The following is a 20842-nucleotide window of genomic DNA, read 5'->3' as shown; positions in this document are numbered from 1 at the left end:
CAATGGATGGTAGTACCTTAGGAAGCACAGAAGGTCAGAGGGACCTTGGTGTACTTGTCCATAGATCTCTGAAGGCAGCAGCACAGGTAAATAAGGTGGTTAGGAAGGCATATGGGATACTTGCCTTTCTTTGCCGAGGCATAGAGTATAAGAGCCGGGAGGTTATGATGGAGCTGTATAAAACTCTAGTTCGGCCACAGCTGGAGTACTGTGTACAGTTCTGGGCACCACACTATAGGAAGGATGTGATTGCACTGGAGAGGGTGCAGAGGAGATTCACCAGGATGTTGCCTGGGCTGGAGCATTTCAGCTATGAAGAGAGACTGGATAGGCTAGGGTTGTTTTCCTTAGAGCAGAGAAGGCTGAGGGGGGACATGATTGAGGTATACAAAATGATGAGGGGCATTGTTAGGTTAGATAGCGGAGGGGTCAATAACCAGGGGGCATAGATTTAAGGTAAGGGGCAGGAGGTTTAGAGGGGATTTGAGGAAAATGTTTTCACCCAGCGGGTGGTTGGAATCTGGAACACACTGCCTGAAGGGGTGGTAGAGGCAGGAACCCTCACAACATTTAAAAGGTATTTAGATGAGCACTTGAAATGTCATAGCATAGAAGGCTATGGGCCATGTGCTGGAAAATGGGATTAGAATAATTAGGTGCTTGATGTCCGGCACAGACACAATGGGCCTGGGGCCTGTTTATGTGCTGTATAACTCTATGACTCTATGACTTGAAGGGCTTGAAGCCCTTTAAAAATGGTCCCAGCACCTGCGTGGTGGCGCAGGACGCCATAGTCGGGGACGGAGCGCCCGCCCCCTCTATGTCATTGGGGACGTGCTAAATATTGCGGCGGCTCAGCGAAGCAAATCCCGCACATGTGCCCCGCCTCTTTTGAAGCTCGCCGCTGAGATCGGCGGCAAGCTGGAAAAATCCAGCCCATTGTCTCTTCTCATACTTCCTACTGAAATGAATCACTTCACACTTCTCTACATTAAATTTCGTCTGCCCATTCCACCAACCTGTCTATGTCCTTTTGAAGCTCTACATTATCCTCCTCACATTTCACAATGTTTCCAAGTTTTGTATTATGTAAAAACTTTGAAATTGTGCCCTGTACACTAAGGTCTAAGTCATTGGTATATATCAGGAAAAGCAAGGGTCCCAACCCCGATCCTTGGGGAACTCCACTTCAAACCTTCCTCCGAACATCCATTAACCACTACTCTCTGTTTCCTGTCACTCAGCCAATTTTGTTGCTACTTTTATTTTTGTTGTCACTTTTATTCCATGAGCCATAACTTTGCTCACAAGTCTATTGTGTGGCACTTTATCAAATGCTTTTTGGAAGTCCATATACACCACATCAACGGCATTGCCTTTCTCTGTTACATCATCAAAAAACTCCAGCAAGTTAGCAAAACATGATTTGTCCTTCACAAATCCATGTTGACTTTCCCTAATTAACCCTCATTTGTCCATGTGACTATTAATTTTGTCCAGAATTATCATTTCCAGAAGCTTCCGCACCAGCGAGGTTACGCTGACGGGCCTGTTGTTGCTGGGCTTATCTTTACATCCTTTTTTGAACAAAGGTGAAACATTTGCAATTCACCAGTCCTCTGGCACCACCCCTGAATCTAGACAAGACCGGAAAATTATGGCCAGTGCTTCCACAATTTCCACTCTCACTTCCCTCAGTATCCTTGGATGCATCTCATCTGGTCCTGATGCCTTATCAATTTTAAGTACAGCTAGCCTATCCAATACCTCCTCCTTATCAATTCAAAATCCTTCTTGTGTATTAGTTACCTCCTCTTTCACTGTGGCCTGGGTTGCATCTTCTTCCTTGGTAAAGACAGATGCAAAGTATTAATTTAGTACCTCAGTTATGCCCCCTGACTCCATCTGCAAATCCCCTTTTTGATCCCTAACTGGCCCCACTCCTCCTTTCACCACCCTTTTACTATTAATATGCCCATAGAAAACTTTTGTATTCCCATTCATATTAGCGGCCAATCTCTTTTCATACTTTCTCTTTCCTTCTGTTATTTGCTTTTTCACTTCCCCTCTGAACCTTCTATATCCCAGCTGGTTCTCTGTTGTATTAATCACCAGACACCTGTCACAAGCACAACTTTTCTTTTTCATCTTAATTGCTGTCTCTTTCATCATCCATGGAGCTCTAGATTTGTGTCCCCTAACTTTTCCCTTTGTGAGGAAAACCTTGACTGTCCTCTAATGATCCCTTTTTTAAAGACAGCCCATTGTTCAGTTACAGTTTTGCCTGCCAACCTTTGATTCCAATTTATCTGGGTCAGATCCATTCTTACCCCATTGAAAAGTTGGTTTTCCCCCAGTTCATTATTCTTCTCTGGATTGTTCCTTTTCCTTTTCAATAGTCAGCCCAAACCTTAAGATTGCTGTCCCCTAAATTTTCCCCGACTGATATTTGGTCCACTTTGCCCACCTCATTCCCAAGAACCAGATCTAAACAGTACCTCCTTTCTCATTGGACCGGAAACATACTGCTGTAGAAAATTCTCCTGAATACACTGTCGGAACGCTTGCCACTCTCTGCCCTTTACACTACTACTATCCCAGTCTATTTTCAGATAATTACATCTTTCCTACTAGTTGGAGGCCTATAAACTACACTCCACGCATTCACATATGTGCACAGCAAACCTAATTCAGACTTTATTACTTTTCCTCTTAGTCTGACCCCACCTAATACCTACTGTAGTGCTATCTTTCTTTCTCAATTCTCTATGAACCTTGATATTCCTCTCTTGCATTATCTCCTGGTTCCCACACCTCTGCCAACTTAGTTTAAACCCTCCCAATAGCACTAGCAAATCGCCCTGCAGGAAAATTTGTCCCAGCTCTGTTCAGGTGCAACCCGTCTGGCCTGTACAGGTCCCATATTCTCCAGAACTGGTCCCAGTGCCTCAGGAATCTAAAGCCCTCCCTCCTGTACCATCTTTCCAGCCACGCATTCATTTGCACTATCCTCCTATTTCTATAATCACTTGCGTGTGTTACTGGTAGTATTCTAGAGTTTACAGCTTTTGAGATCCTGCTTGCTAATTTTTTTCCTAGCTCCCTAAACTCTGACTGCGAGATCACATCCCTCTTCCCATCTATGTTGTTGATACCAATGTGGAGCACGACTGCTGGCTGTTTACCCTCTCCCCTCAGGGTGCTCTGCAGCCATTCAGTGACTGGCACCAGGGAGGCAACACACCATCCTGGATTCATGTTTGCGGCCACAGAGATGTCTGTCTATTCCCCTAACAATTGAATCGCCTATCACTATTGCTCTTCCAGGCATCTTTGTGCCCCCCCTATGCAGCTGAGCCAGTCATGTTGCCATGATCTTGGCTCTGGCTGCACTCCCCAGAGGAACCATCACTTTCCTCAGTATTCAGAACTGAACACTGGTTGGACAGTGCGATGCACTCAGGGTCTCCTGTGCTACTTGTCTATTTCTTCTTGGCTGCCTGGCAGTTATCCATTCCCTCTCTCCTTGCATACACTGTTACAGACAGGTGAGAGATGATTTTCCACCTCGTGACTAACCGAAGACAGCGTGATTTAAAAAGTTTTTTAACCGTTGAGTGCTTAAATGGTCAAGAACAGACAAATGACAGGTTTTCTGGTACATTTTAAAAGAAAGATAAATGTTGATTGTAAAACACCCGAAATATGTGCAACTACACCCACTCTCACTCTCATACAGATACACACACACTCACCTAAAGATAGAGATTATAAAGTAGCATGCATTTAGGGGTTATGATTTTAAGAGTTCCCTGTTACGCTTGCTTTTCCCCAGGGTGAATACGTAAAATGGTGCAGGCCTGTAATCTTTTCCCTTGCTCACTGAAGAAACGCTTGGGAGGTATAAAAGGACGGATGTGATGTTATACAGATCTCTCCTTTTTTTTCAAGTCAAAGTGCCGTGGGAAAACTCTGGTACAATTTCTAAGGTGGGTAGTTCAAGGCCAACTCCAATCTCTGCCTACACATAGCTTGAAAGCTGGTTGTTTTAGGCAGGGTCCTTCCTCTTTGATGGCACAGATGTTTCGCTCTGTCTTTGTCTGGACAGAATATACCTTTATTAAAAATCCTGATCAGAAACCTCGTTTCTGTCATGTGACCAGAGTTTCTCTTCCATTGAATTCAGAAATAGTTTCTGATGGTTAGGCCATTTTCAGACAATGGAGGTGACAGACAACATGCATTGAGGTGAGTCTTTATTCTTTTCGCTCTGAGAGGCCATTATGGTGGCTGGAAGTGGGTAGGTATGAGATTATCTCTTGCCTCATTGGCCCGTCGCTCAATCTGCCTGGCCTCCAATGCAAGGGCTTCAACATCCAGTGCTGCCTGCTCATCCCCCTCCTCTGTATCTTCCTCGTCAGTGAAGGATTGTTGTTCAATCATGTCCTTGTCATGTATGGCTGCTCCCCCCTCCACCCCCCCCACCACCCCCCGCAGCATTAGATTGTGCAGAGCACAGCAGACCCTCACTGGGGCATACAGCAGTGTTCCACCAGATCAGTCGGGGCAGCGGAATCTCAGCTTCAGCAGCCCAATGGCCTGCTTGATGGTCGCTCGGGTGGAGCCGTGGCAAGTGTTGCTGTGAGGGTTCCTCACAGGCGTCAGTAGCCATGTCTTCAATGGGTAGCCCTTGTCCCTGAGAATGCATCCCTGAAGGCGAGCGAGGAGCCTGAAAAGTTGTGGCACCTGGGACTGTCGAAGTATGTAGGCATTGTTGCTGCTTCCCAGGAAGCGGGCACACACCTGCAGGAAACACTTTCAGTGGTCGCAGATCAGTTGAACGTTGTTGGGATGAAAGCTCTTCCTGCTGGCTGGTCCGTGGGAGCCTTGTTGGCCACGTGCGTGCGATCTATCACACCTTGCACCCAGGGGAATCCAGCAATGGCCACGAATTCTCTCGGCCTGACTGTCAGGGTTGGTCCAGTAGTGCATTTAGTCACCAGCCCTCTTGGTCACCTCCCTGAAGCAACTGCTGCCTGATAGACACCACACATGTCCCCGTTCGATCCTTGGAATGAACCAGATGCGTAAAGGTTTAGTGACACTGTGATCTTCAGGGCTTTTGGCAGAGGGTGATCCCAAAATCATATAGGTCGCAACTCGTCCTGCAGCAGGGCGCATAAGTCGGTGACAACCTCCCTGAAGAGGTGTAGTCTTTGCTGACAATTCTGCTTGGACATTTGGAGGGAGCTGAGTCGAGTCTGGAACACTCTCTGGTGCAGGTGGGCCCTTCTTGGCAGGGCTGGCCGCTGCTGCTCTAATGATGAAGCTTCACAGACTGGCACAGCAGTCTCTTGGCCCTCCCGCCACGGGGGTCCACAAAGACAGGGTGCGATACCCATGCCAGGTGATCAGTGGGCCTACAGAGCGTGTCATTGCACAGATGACCCTGCCTTGGTAGCTGTGCCTTTGCTACTTCTCCTGGAAGACTCCCTGATGGCCCTCAGTGCCCACCCCTGATGATAGCCGACCCTCTCATCCAGCAGTATGGGGCAGCCAAACATCTCACCCAACAGTTTGGTCACCCGATAAAGGCACCTAAATCCAAGCAACCCCCTGCTTGCAGATCACCCAAACCCAAGTCCCCTCCCCTTGCAGGGCACCTGAGACCTCGACCCCCACCCTTGCAGAGGACCTGAGACACTGACCCCATTGCAGAGCACACAGCACTTTAGGCCAGCAATGTCCTCCGCTCCCTCCACTTCCCCTTTTGCAATACTGATCATGGCTGCCTGCCCATTGCGGCACTGAGGCCTCAGCTCGGTGGCGCCAGCTTTGAATAGTTGGGAATCCGAAGGCACATGAGGGCCACCTGTCGTCCACCTAATTCCAAGCCGCCCATTGAATCGCGATGAATTAGATGTAAATGTATTAAAAGTAAGTGCTCAACAATTTAAAATTTAAAATACATTCCTTTCGCGTTGGGGCAGGGATTCTGCCTTGGTACTTTGCCGCTACTGACTAAATCCGGAACTGGCGTCATGGCGCCGGATTTCCGGGCGGATGCTTCTGACGTGATTTTCTGCCCTCCCAGCCACCATTCCCGCTCCAAATGGCCACACTACATTCAGCCCTTCATTTCTCATAATGAATATCCACTAACCGGAAAAGTTTCATTTAATGCTCATAGATTTATATTAATGACAGCATCTGATATGATGAACTGTTGGAAATGCACGTATAGTCAGTCGTGGAAATTCATGACATTTTCACTGAAATTAATGGATTACCTGTAATGAGTTCCATTTAGGTAGATGGGAAATATTGCTGCAACTGGTTATCTGTTAAATACAGAATCTGCTAAAAAAAATTAAATGGCTAAACAAATAAATTGACTTATACATTTGAATATGTAGGATCAACATGCAGTGTAAGTGAAATAAACCAGTATGTTCTCAGAATGTCATATAATTTTGATACAGCAATATATATATATTATTTTCTTGCTGGTGGGGAAAGTCTTTGCTCGAGTCGCTCTGAACAGGCTCCAGAAGCTGGCCGAGCGCGTCTACCCTGAGGCACAGTGTGGCTTTCGTGCAGAGAGATCGACTATTGACATGCTGTTCTCCCTTCGTCAGATACAGGAGAAATGCCGTGAACAACAGATGCCCCTCTACATTGCTTTCATTGATCTCACCAAAGCCTTTGACCTCGTCAGCAGACGTGGTCTCTTCAGACTACTAGAAAAGATCGGATGTCCACCAAAGCTACTAAGTATCATCACCTCATTCCATGACAATATGAAAGGCACAATTCAACATGGTGGCTCCTCATCAGAGCCCTTTCCTATCCTGAGTGGTGTGAAACAGGGCTGTGTTCTCGCACCCACACTTTTTGGGATTTTCTTCTCCCTGCTGCTTTCACATGCGTTCAAATCCTCTGAAGAAGGAATTTTCCTCCACACAAGATCAGGGGGCAGGTTGTTCAACCTTGCCCGTCTAAGAGCGAAGTCCAAAGTACGGAAAGTCCTCATCAGAGAACTCCTCTTTGCTGCCGATGCTGCTTTAACATCTCACACTGAAGAATGCCTGCAGAGTCTCATCGACAGGTTTGCGTCTGCCTGCAATGAATTTGGCCTAACCATCAGCCTCAAGAAAACGAACATCATGGGGCAGGATGTCAGAAATGCTCCATCCATCAATATTGGCGACCACGCTCTGGAAGTGGTTCAAGAGTTCACCTACCTAGGCTCAACTATCACCAGTAACCTGTCTCTAGATGCAGAAATCAACAAGCGCATGGGTAAGGCTTCCACTGCTATGTCCAGACTGGCCAAGAGAGTGTGGGAAAATGGCGCACTGACACGGAACACAAAAGTCCGAGTGTATCAGGCCTGTGTCCTCAGTACCTTGCTCTACGGCAGCGAGGCCTGGACAACGTATGCCAGCCAAGAGCGACGTCTCAATTCATTCCATCTTCGCTGCCTTCGGAGAATACTTGGCATCAGGTGGCAGGACTATATCTCCAACACAGAAGTCCTTGAAGCGGCCAACACCCCCAGCTTATACACACTACTGAGTCAGCGGCGCTTGAGATGGCTTGGCCATGTGAGCCGCATGGAAGATGGCAGGATCCCCAAAGACACATTGTACAGCGAGCTCGCCACTGGTATCAGACCCACCGGCCGTCCATGTCTCCGTTATAAAGACGTCTGCAAACGCGACATGAAATCGTGTGACATTGATCACAAGTCGTTGGAGTCAGTTGCCAGCATTCGCCAGAGCTGGCGGGCAGCCATAAAGACAGGGCTAAATTGTGGCGAGTCGAAGAGACTTAGTAGTTGGCAGGAAAAAAGACAGAGGCGCAAGGGGAGAGCCAACTGTGCAACAGCCCCAACAAACAAATTTCTCTGCAGCACCTGTGGAAGAGCCTGTCACTCCAGAATTGGCCTTTATAGCCACTCCAGGCGCTGCTTCACAAACCACTGACCACCTCCAGGCGCGTATCCATTGTCTCTCGAGATAAGGAGGCCCAAAAGAAAAGAAAAGAATTTTCTTGCTGTCATATAAACGGCATGATGTCATAAAGCATACTTTTAACAAGCTACGTGGTTAATACTTTTGGAATAGTGAGTTTTGATACATTTTCAATGCAACATCAATTTTAGCCTAGTAGTTTCTCTAGAGAACACAGACATACATACGAACACAGGGACACAGGCATGCACACACACACAAACTCAAGTGACAGGACCACGATTCATTTCATAAATATTTATCTATATACTTCATTCCAAACCATTTGTTTAGTCAGACAAACAAAACAGGATCCTTCAGGCTACTATTATATTTAGACCTGTGACTGTCAAACTCTGGAGCACATCCCACTGATGAAGCATATGGTCTGTGCAGGTGAAGGTTGAAATCTTTTCATCTGCTGCTATCCCCTGCCTTATTTTTAATCTTCTTCCACCTCCTTCCCAAATCCTTTGATCTGCTGCTGCATCCCAACTGACTCTTCAGTGCACCCCACTCCACCGTCCCCCGCCCCACACCCCCACTCCGTGGTCTCCCATGCAATAGCATGAACGCTGCAGGGAATATAGAGAAAAGAAGTGAAGTGGGGATGGAGAGAAAGAAAAAACAGTTGTGAAGGAGGAAACAGCGAACAGAAGTAAACTGAAGAAAAGAGGGAAGGAGAAATGAAGCAAAATAACAAGAATGATAACAACGCAACAGTCGTAGATGTTTTATTTGCAGATTTATGAGAACTTGTATCTGGAATAAGGCTAGGAAATTCCTCGGAGCTGCTCCCATTTTACTGACGTTGCTACATTGGAAATATGGCAGAAATCCCCTGTTTGTGTAAATAAATGGCAGAATAATGCTAGTGGAGTGGGAGCAGCTCCGAGCAATTTCCTGTCCCAGGAGAACGGAATGGTGAGACCCACCTCGAAAATGCTTGAGACCTACTGGATTAGACAAAACCATGCTTGCATATTTAAGCATTTTTTCTCATAAAAGATCTGTTCTGTGCACTATGCTTTGATAGTTGCAAAAGGATTTAATGGGCCAATGTAAGGAATCATGGCCGTTATAACCTTACCATGTTGTAACATGGAATTACATAGAATGTACAGCGCAGAGGTATGTCACTTGGGCCAACAAGTACATACCGGTGCTTATGCTCCGGGTTTGCCTCCTCCCACCTTACTTCATCTCACCCTATCAACATATAGAATCATAGAATAGTACAGCATTTGTCCCATCGAATCTGTGCCACTCTTTCAAAAAGTAATCCAGTCTGTCCCACTCCCCCACTCTTTCCCTAGATCCCTGCCATTTTTTCTCCTTCAGGTATTTATCAAATTCCCTTTTAAAAACTGCTATTGGATTTGTTTCCCATATCCAAGCAGACAATGTATTCCAAATCCTAAGCACTGGCTGCATAAATCTTTTTCTTCATTTTGCCTCTGGTTCTGACCTTAAATTTGGCCGGAATCTTGCGCTTACCGGTGGCTCCGGGGCTGATGCGCCCGAAGTGGATTAGGCCCCCGATCCCGCTCTGCGTCGCCTGGCCACTGACATCATGCGCTGATCACCTAATCAGCGGGCCCGTGGCGTAACTCCGAGAAGAAATGGCGCGCGCGTGCAGGAACTTCAGCATCATTGGAGGTGGGGCCACATATGCGGAAGGCTGATTGTAAGCTCTATATAAAGGAGTACTGAAGTTAAAGAGAGCAGTGAGTTCTTCATTAGATGTCAAGGAAGATACAAGTGCCATAAATTCTGGAGATTTCAAAGGCTCCATACCTTGAAACACAGAAAGACTGGGAGACAACAATATGACTGGTAGAGGTGATGGAGGGCAGAAGCAATCGCGTTGCCCCCCCCGATTCTCTGGTGATTCACTGCAGTTTCTCCTCCAGGCGGTTGAGGAGAGGAGAGACATTCTGCTCAGCTCAGATGGGAGAAGTAGACCCTCCGAAGTGACCAAGAGGGCCTGGCTTGAGGTTGCAGTGGAGGTCAGCAGCCGAGGCGTAGTGAGGTGTACATGGATACAGTGCCGCAAGCGACTCAATGACCTGCTTCGTTCTGCCCGGGTAAGGGGCATTCCTCATTCATCTAATCGGTTATGTGCCAAGGGAGGTTTTTTGTGTACCCATGATGCAATGTGGAAGCCCTGTATGATCAATGCCTGACTGCTGCCTTGAAATGGGACACATGATGGGCAAGTCTGAGATGAACGCTGATGCTGTGGTGGTAAAGTTGCGTCCAACACTGTCACAACAGTGAAATGCAACACCAACCCTTTGGGTGACAGCGTCATATGCCATTGACTATCTATAAAATAAGTATTTTTGTTTATTTAGGAAAAAAGAGCACACAATGCCCGGGAGAGGTCACATACTGGTGGTGGTGTGGCCACTCAGGCATTCCTCATCAGAATGGAGGAGGATGCCTTAATTATAGCAGGGGAGGAAGGAGGACGCACTGTGGCAGATGGCGAGGCCGGTGGACCTGGCCGTGAGAGTGAGTGTTCCAGAATGTGGTGGAACACTTCATTTTGGGGCGGGGAGGGGGGGAGGTTGGTGAGGCTGTGCTACTGTGCCAATGATTTGGTGAATGTCAAATGCACTGAATGTTGGCCTCAATTGTAACATCACTCAGATGTCACCATGCGGGAGGCACAAACTTGTGCTTAACTCTGGATTGATGATGAAACTGATCACAATGCTTTTCCCAACTGGTGAAACCCAACATGTGCCAGGAAGCGTTACCGTTGCCCGACCATCCACCTCTGAGGTGGAGGAGGGCGCCTCAGAGGGTGCACCGTCACATCATCTCGACGCACCAAGTACCTCAGCAGATACTGACACTTCGGTTGGGTTGACTGTGTCTGGGGCATCAATGTCACATACTGGTGTGAGCACAGCACAGTTGCCGGGCCAGACACCAGAGGCAGAATCGGCCGATGCCTCACGCACTCGGAGGAGAGTGGGATACCAGGCCAGCGCAGAGCCGCAAGCTGATGACGTGCCTCTGAGATCATCCTTTCATCGGGCGATGTTGCAGGTGCAGAATGCGGTCCATGGAAATCTGGCGGAGTTGCCTGAGACCTTGCGTGCTATGACTTATACTCTGGAGACATCCATCCAGAGTATGAGTTCAGCAAACTCACAGGCATTTGAACATCTGGCTTCCTCCATTGATAGACTGGCGGCTGCAGTGGAGGGACCAGTTCTTCACGCAATTCGGGACCTCAGAGCAACTGTGGCCTCCCTGGACCAGATCATCAGAGAGCACAATCTGATGCGACTGCGCCAGGTTGAGGACACTCAGTACTCTGATGCCACCATTGAGGACCACCAGAGCCTCACGAGGGCACAGGGGCAGCAGATCGCATACGGGAGCTCCTGTCACAGCACTTCTGATGCATTCTGCAGCTCCTTGCTCCCTCTGCCAGGGACATGTGAACTGCTAAATCCTGGGGTGATAGAGGGCGCTCATGATATTTGTCATGAGAACTCTGAGATGCCAAGGCCCTCACGGCCGCGAGCATGCAGAGGACGTCCGCCAAAGTAATCAAAAGCAGGGCGGTAACAAGATCAGCCACCTGCCTCTGGTAAGTCTGGTGGCGAGGGATCATGCACGCCAATGAGCACGTGTAAACGGATTAAGAAAACACTTCAATTTCACTACTGGTGCACTGGGTGACTTGAAATACATTTATTTGATTTGTTAAATAATAGTGTTTGATTAAATTGGAGATTTTACTATTGGACATGTCATTCCTGAAGTCAGATATTAATTACATAGTTGGTCAGCTCAAGTTGTCTCAAATGTGAGGCCACACACTTGGGTCGCGTCCCTCATGATGTGATGGATTGGTTTATCGCATTGTCTCACCCCTAAAGGTTAGAGATTTTGCATTGTCAGATCCTCACAATGATTAATGTCATAAAGCAGATTGAAAGTTGTGAAGATTTATATCATTTCAAATGAAATGCATTCCTATTAGAGAATCCCTTGTTTCTCTAGCACTTAGAGCCAAGTTACATTCAGCTTCCTCTCTATGATCATCATTAGACTGATGCCCATCTTCCTCATCAGAAACGTCGTCATCATCTGATGACACATCGTGCTGACATTGATCATCCTCTGAGGCATCTCCATGTTCAATCGCTAGGTTATGCAAGGCACAGCAGACGACAATGATTCCTGAAACCCTCGACGGTGCGTACTGCAGTGATCCACCAGAGCGGTCAAGACGTCTAAATCTCATCTTTAGGAGGCCTATAGTTTGCTCGATTGTCACTCTGGTGGCCGCATGGCTCCCGTTGTATCGTTCCTCCGCCTCATCCCTTGGGTTCCTCACTGGTGTCATGAGCCATGTCTTGAGGATAACGCTTGTCGCCAAGTATCCATCTCTCCATTCTGTGTGGAGGACTGAAAATTTCAGGCACCTGTGAGTTGTGGAGAATGAAAGAATCATGACAACTACCAGGGTAATGTGTACACACCTACATGATTCGCATCCAACGATCACAGACGAGATGAATGTTCATTGAATGGAATCCCTTGCGGTTCATGAATGCCCCCGACTATCCAGCTGGTGCTCTAAGGGCCACATGAGTACAGTCAATCACGCCCTGTACCATTGGGAAGCCAGATATAGTGCTGAAGCCTCTGGCTCTCTCAGCCTGACTGGTGTTGTCCGTCTTGAACGTGATGAAATGGTCAGCACGTTGAAACAATGCATCAGTCACAACCTTTATGCAATGGTACGCTGCTGATTGTGAGACACCGCACAAGTCTGCAACTGAGGCTTGGAAGGAGCCAGATGCATAGAAGTTAAGAGCTACTGTGACCTTTAGAGCGACTGGCATTGGATGGCCACCAAGACAGTTTGATGCACCATCCACTGCCAGCATCTCACAAAGAGATGTGACAGTCTGCCGTGACAGCCGCAGGCTTTTTCTGCACTGGCGTTCTGAGAGCTGTAGGTAGTTCAGATGCGTTCGGTATGCCCTTACTACTGGATAGGCACCTCTCCTGACATTTGGTTGCTCCCGGGCGACTCGGCGAACTACTCTCCCTCCAGCAGCAGGAGGATGCACTGGTGCAGCTTGCTGTACGTTCCCCTGACTATTTGTACTTCTGTCACTCATTGAATCATTGTCCTCCTCATCTGATGATCCACCTCCAGAGTGAACAATTCCCATTGTTGAACAGCAGAACAAATGCTTTGACCACAGGTAATAGCTTCCAGCTTTTGTGATTGGCTCACTTCAGGTACTTCCTTCAGGCAATAACTAATATTACATGGGTCCCTATCAGCAGTGCATAACATTCAGATTAAACCTTCTGCACAACCTGCAAGTTACAACCCTTGTTAGGACACACAAATAACATCAGAATGAGTAAAGTTCAATAAATATATTTTTACCTCCAACTCCCTCATGATTCAATGCCTGCCGCCCTTTTGAACCTGCCGGGTTCCCAACACGCCCCACGACCCGATTAACGGCTGTAAAATCAGATATGCAGCGTAAAATCTCTGTCAATTGGATTCTGAAGTACCTTAAGTACTTCTCAATTGATGTTAGTCGGACAGCGAGCGCAAACTCAATCGCGCCCGACTTCCCACGCTGGTTAAATTGTATCAGCGCGTAATGATGCCAGGGACCCGGCCCGACGTCATCGCGTGCCGTTTTTCCCTCCACACGGCGCAGACGGGACCCAATTCTTACCGGTAAAATTCCGGCCTTTGTGTCCCCTGGTTATTGATCCTTCAGCCATTGGAAACAGTTTCTCTTTATTTACTCTATCCAAACCCGTCATGATTTTAAACAAGAATCACAGAATTGCTACAGCACAGAAGGAGACCATTCGGCCCATCGTGTCTGTGCTGGCTCTCCGAAAGAGTCATTCACCTAGTGCCACTCCTCCGCCTTCTCCCCGTAGCCCTGCACATTCTTCCTTTTCAGGTAACAATTCCCTTTTGAATGCCTCGATTGAATCTGCCTCCACCACACTCTCAGGCAGTGCACTCCAGACCCTAACCACTCATTGCGTAAAAAGTTTTTCCTCATGTTGCCGTTGCTATCAAATCTCCCCTTGGCCATCTCTACTCTAATATTATTATTAGAATACCCTTCTATTCCTTTCCCTTTCATGTACTTATCTAGCGTCCCCTTAAATACATCTATGCTATTCACCTCAACCACGCCATGTGGTAGTAAGATCTACATTCTAGTCATTCTCTGGGCAAAGAAGTTTCTGCTGAATTTATTAGTGACTCTCTGATAATAGTATCTCTAGTAACATTTATGGTTGCAGCAATAATTTTAGTAATTTAGTATTTTTGCATTTTTTGCTTGTGAAGTCAGCCTCAATGGAGAACCTAATCAATGATTTGTTTGCATAAAAGAGATGATTCCACAATCTGCCACTCCCAGTGGGGAGCAGCACTCAGAGGAGTATGTTCTTGGAGATTGTGGGCATGCAGTTGGTGGCTTTGAGTGAATTAAAATTAATGTCAGGTGTTTTTCCTGTCTGGGATCACTCAGTTACAGCTAAAAAGAGACTTTTACAATGAAGGGAAAGCTGGAAGAATAAAATAGGAGTCAAGTTGCCCCCAGTTTTTCCAATTACGTATTGATTATACAAATGATTGAAACCTTACTTTGGACTTAAATGTGGGAGGGGCATGATTGGGAAATTTGCTAATGACACAAACATTGGCCGTGTAGATGATAGTGAAGAAGATAGTTGTAAACTCCAAAATGATATCAGTGGTTTAGTTGAGTGGGTGGAAAAGTGGCAAATTGAATTCAATCCAGATAAGTGTGAGGTATTGCATTTAGGAAGGGCAAACTAAGCAAGGGAATATACAATAAACGGGAGGATATTGAGAGGGGTAGAAGAAGTGGGAGACCTTGGAGTGCATATCCACAGGTCTCTGAAGGTGGCAGGACAGGTAGGTAGAATGGTGAAGAAGGCATATGGAATGCTTTCCTTTATTGGCCGAGATGTAGGATACAAAAGCAGGGATGTAATGCTGTAACTGTTTAAAACACTGGTTAGGTCACCGCTGGAGTATTGCATACAGAGACCATATTACAGGAAGGACATAATTGCTTTGGAGAGAGTACAGAGGAGATTTACAAGAATGTTGCCAGGGCTTGAAATTTGCAACTATGAGGAATGATTGGATCGGCTAGGGTCGTTTTCCTTAGAACAGAGGAGGCTGAGGGGTGACTTACTTGAGGTGTACCAAATTATGAGGGGCCTAGATCGAGTAGACAGGAAGGACCTGTTTCCCCTAGTGGAGAGGTCAGTTACCAGGGGGCACAGATTTAAGGTGATTGGTAGAAGGATTAGAGGGGACATAAGGAAAAACTTTTTCATCCAGAGGGTGGTGGGTGTCTGGAATTCACTGCCAGGAATGGTGGTGGAGGCAGAAACCCTCAACTCATTTAAAAGGTAACTGGACATGCACCTGCAAGGCTACTGACCAGATGCTGGAAGGTGGGATTAGATTGGGTGGCTAGTTTTTTTTGGCTGGCGCAGACCCGATGGGCTGAATGGCCTCCTTCTGTGCTGTAATTTTCTATGGTTCTATGGTTACTTAACCCTTGAGCTGCAATAGGTTAACTGAGCGAAATGCTGATAAAATGAACTACGAAGGAATCCGGAACCAAGGTGAGTAAATGGAGTTAAGATACAGATTAGCCATGATCTAATTAAATGGTGGAACAAGTTTGAGGGCCTGAATGGCCTACTATATTTTTCTGAGAGATGGTAGGGAACCAAGTTTAACCTGAACAGGAGTTGCTGGCTGTCGGTGTTGTAAGTCTCCTGGTGTAACTTAAACTGTATGAGAATTGTGTTGATTGGACTATAGTAAAGTTCAGTAGCTGAAGTACAAAGTTAATCAAGTAAATTGGATCATGCTGATTGTCCAGCTTAAATTGAGACAATGGCTAAATGAGCTGAGTGAACCATCAGGTGTGTATTCAGGTAGATTCCAGAAGATACAATAGAGATTCAATGAGAACCAGACTAAAATGCTGATACAGTGTTTTTGCTGAGAGGAAGTGTTGAGTTTGGCATGGACAGGAGTTTAGAACCGAGACAGAGTGGGCCTGAATAGGAAAGAAAAAGTAATTGGGGGGGGGGTGCTGTGGGGAGTGTTGGGATAATTCTATAAATCAGGGAATAGATAGTCTGGGCCTAGATTTCCCATCTGCTACAATGGCAGTGAATCCTCACCAGTGTGGGACCCAATCCTCGGTTGTGCCCTTGACCCAAGCCCACTTCCCAGGGTTAGGGCCATTTAAATATTTCAGGGAGTTGCCAAGGCCATTTGTACGACTTCAGGTGGGATTTGAGCTAAGCATCTGAAATATTTCAATCCCCCTAACCCTGGGGGGGTCAGGAGCACAATCAAGGAGCAGAGAACATATGGAAACTCAAAACAAAAATTGTTGCTTTGCCATTAGACCGATTTCCATAATGCATTTCTAAAAACCAGCCTTTTACATTTTAAACTCATCTGCTCTGCTAAGGCCCGAGAGTGGGAATGATGGGATATGCATTATATGCCTGTCCTTTTCTGCAATTGTGCGTGTTATTCAACCCCCTGAAATAGCCTGGAGTTTACACAGGTGGGAAAAGGAAGAAGCGCCTTTAATAAACCTCCCATTCTGTTCACATGTAAACACGGGGCAGCAGGTCCGTATACCAAGTTGAAAGATATGATCACAAGGGAAATAATGACAAAATAAATATATCAGTCTGGGGAATAGGGCAAGTGCAAGCCTCAGAATATACATATGAATGTCCGGAGTCTTGGGAATAATGGAAGGTCTGTATATCCTTGCTGGAGAGAGAGGCCATGATACGATTGAGATTACAGAGACCTGCGGCTGGATTTTGTGCTGGAAGCAGGGCTCCCGAAAAGGTGGCCTCGATCTTTTCATGTGCCCCCGGGAGTGATCCTCCAGTCTTTTTAAATCAAAGTTTCAGGAGCTGGGATGCCCGTCCCTTTAAAGACAGGGGTCCTGCCTTCAAGAGCTGCTGGCCAATCAGAGGGCTGGCATCTCAGCAGTATCGGCAGTGCCACTGGCAGCGCTGGCCACTGCCAGTACTGTAGAGGCCTTGGACCCAGGGCCAGCGCTGGAACCCCGGACCAGAGGTAGGTGAGGCGGTGTCTCTGAGGCCAGTCTGTAAGGTCCCGGCAAGGGGGTAGACATGCAATCCAGGGGGAGGGGGGTCCCGGAGGGTACACTGTTTCCGGTGAGGGTCCTCCCTGGGTTACAAATTGCCCATGAAGGAGGGACCCCGCCCGCACACATCATCAAGCCCACAGGGCGGGCACCTCGTGTTACAAGGCATCCTCCCCGCGCAACAGTGGCCTCTACCCCGCCGCTGGTAAGATCCCAGCAGCACGGGAAGAGGCCCTTCATTGGCCGTTAATAGGCCACTTGAGGGCCTCAATTGGCCTCTGGGTGCAGTCTTTTAAGTGAAGAAGAACTTGAGCTTAACACTTAAGCACCTATCTGCGGAAAATCTCTAGAAAGGGATGAATGAGCAGATGGAAACTAGTTACAGGCATCTGCTGTAGGTCAAGAGAAAGCTCTGTACGAAGTAGTCAAAGGAGGAAAAAATGTACTGAAACATGTACAGTTCTTATGGATGATATCGATTCACCAGGGATATATTGCAATATCTGTAAATGGTGAGGTAGAGCAAAAGGATGACCTTGGTGTCACGGAAACCACACCTGCCAAATGGAAACATTAATTTTGTCATATGGAACACTACTTGAACCTTTCTTTACTGTACATTGCACATAACTTGTTTTAAAAAGACCACAGAGTTGAACAGCTGAAAACCTGGTTGCACATTTGTACTCTAAGAGAGTTGAATAGAGAGACAATGGGAATGTTCACTGATTCAATTAACAAGATTGGTCTGGGCAATCACGATACTCAACATTTTTTGTCTGTGTAACAGCCAGAGCTCCACACCCCACCAAGTGTGACTGGAGAACTTTGAGAATCAACAACCCTTACAGAAGATGCTGTTTCTCACAAAGAGATAGTCTCATGACTTACCTGCTGGCCAGACTGGGGACTGTTTGAAGTGTGCCTCACAGAAAGATTTTTGGGGAGACTGCAACTGAACTCAAGGGAGGAAGGTCTCCGTTCTCTCTGTCTCTCTCTCAAGTACGATTCCAAGGACCAACGGAAGCGGCTTAAGCCTCAAGACAGAGGATCTCTTCAGCCTTCTGGTACCGGAGAAGCAAGTTTGAAAGTGTGCAGTGGGCCCCCGTGAGAACTGCAAGACCTCAACTCCAACTAAGCACTTTACATCAAAACCGAAAGACAGTAACTGAATTCTATTTATTGCCAACACTACTTAAGCCCCCCCCTAAATTCTTTTATCCCCTCTGTATCTATTTGTATGTGTGTTTATCTCATATGCATGCTTACGTGGTTGCATCGCATATTTTAGTAATTTTAACTGAGTTAGAATGGTAAGGCTAATAAACTTACATCTTTCTTGTTTAAACTTAAGAAAACCTAACTGGTTCATCTGCAATTCCAATTATAGCTCAGTGAGCAAGGCCACTGAGGTGGTAAACTTAAAAAAAACAGTGTTTCAGCTATCCAGGGCATTGGTGATAGACCACATCTGGAGTACTGTGTACAGTGGGGTAGGCGGTGGCGTAGTGGTATTATCACTGGACTAGTAACCCAGAGACCCAGGGTATTTCTCTGGAGATATGGGTTCGATTCCCACCACAGCAGAAGGTGGAATTTGAATTTAATTAATAAATCTGGAATTAAAAACTAGTCTAATGATGGCCATGAAACCATTGTTGATTGTTGTAAAAACCCATCTGGTTCACTAATGTCCTTTAGGGAAGGAAATCTGCTGTCCTAACCTGGTCTGGCCTACATGTGACTCCAGAACCACAGCAATGTGGTTAACTCTTACATGCCCTCTGAAATGGCCTAGCAAGCCACTCAGTTGTACCTAACCGCTACGAAGTCAATGAAAAGGAATGGACCACCCGGCATCGACCTAAGCACTGGAAACGACAACGGCAAATCCAGCCCTGACGACCCTGCAAAGTGCTCCTTACTAACATCTGGGGGCTTGTGCCAAAGTTGGGAGAGCTGTCCCACAGATTAGTCAAGCAACAGCCTGACCTAGTCATACTCACAGAATCATACCTTACAGACAATGTCCCAGACACTGCCATCACCATCACCGGGTATGTCCTGTCCCACCGGCAGGACAGACCCAGCAGAGGTGGTGGCACAGTGGTATACAGTAGGGAGGGAGTTGCCCTGGGAGTCCTCAACATCGACTCCGGACCCCATGAAGTCTCATGGCATCAAGTCAAACATGGGTAAGGTAACCTCCTACTGATTACCACCTACCGCCCTCCCTCAGCTGATGACTCAGTACTCCACCATGTTGAACAGCACTTGGAGGAAGCACTGAGGGTGGCAAGGGCACAAAATGTACTCTGGGTGGGGGACTTCAATGTCCATCACCAAGAGTGGCTCAGTAGCACAACTACTTTAGTTTAGTTTAGTTTAGAGATACAGCACTGAAACAGGCCCTTCGGCCCACTGAGTCTGTGCCGACCATCAACCACCCATTTATACTAATCCTACACTAATTCCATATTCCGACCACATCCCCACCTGTCCCTATATTTCCCTACCACCTACCTATACTAGGGGCAATTGCTAATGGCCACTTTACCTATCAACCTGCAAGTCTTTGGCATGTGGGAGGAAACCGGAGCACCCGGAGGAAACCCACGCAGACACAAGGAGAACTTGCAAACTCCACACAGGCAGTACCCAGAATTGAACCCGGGTTGCTGGAGCTGTGAGGCTGCGGTGCTAACCACTGCGCCACTGTGCTGACCGAGCTGGCCAAGTCCTAAAGGACATAGCTGCTAGACTGGGTCTGCGCAGGTGGTGGGGGAACCAACACGAGGGAAAAACATACTTGACCTCATCCCCACCAATCTGCCTGCTGCAGATGCTTCTTTCCATGATTGTATTGGTAGGAGTGACCACCGCACAGTCCTTGTGGAGACGAAGTCCTGCCTTCACATTGAGGATACCGTCCATCGTGTTGTGTGGCACTGTCACCGTGCCAAATGGGATAGATTTCGAACAGATCTAGCAATGCAAAACTGGGCATCCATGAGGCGCTGTGGGTCATCAGCAGCAGCAGAATTGTACTCAACCACAATCTGTAACCTCATGGCCCGGCAGATCCCCAACTCTACCATTACCATCAAGCCAGGAGACCAATCCTGGTTCAACGAAGAGTGCAGGAGGGCATGCCAGGAGCAGCACCAGGCATACCTCAAAATGAGGTCTCAACCTGGTGAAGCTACAACACAGGACAATCTGCGTGCCAAACTGCGTAAGCAGCATGTGACAGACAGAGCTAAGCGATCCCATAACCAACGGATCAGATCTGAGCTCTGCAGTCCTGCCACATCCAGCCGTGAATGGTGGTGGACAATTAAACAACTAACTGGAGGAGGTGGCTCCACAAATATCCCCATCCTCAATGATGGGGGAGCCCAGCACATCAGTGCAAAAGATAAGGCTGAAGCATTTGCATCAATCTTCTGCCAGAAGTGCCGAGTTGATGATTCATCTCGGCCCCCTCCTGAAGTCCCCAGCATTACAGATGCCAGATTTCAGCCAATTCGATTCACTCCGCGTGATGTCAAGAAACGACTGAAGGCACTGGATACTGCAAAAGCTATGGGCCCTGACAATATTCCGGCA

The sequence above is a fragment of the Heterodontus francisci genome, chromosome 5 (genome assembly GCF_036365525.1).
Source record: "Heterodontus francisci isolate sHetFra1 chromosome 5, sHetFra1.hap1, whole genome shotgun sequence".
Classification (NCBI taxonomy): Eukaryota; Metazoa; Chordata; class Chondrichthyes; order Heterodontiformes; family Heterodontidae; genus Heterodontus; species Heterodontus francisci.
This window is presented reverse-complemented; position numbering follows the sequence as displayed.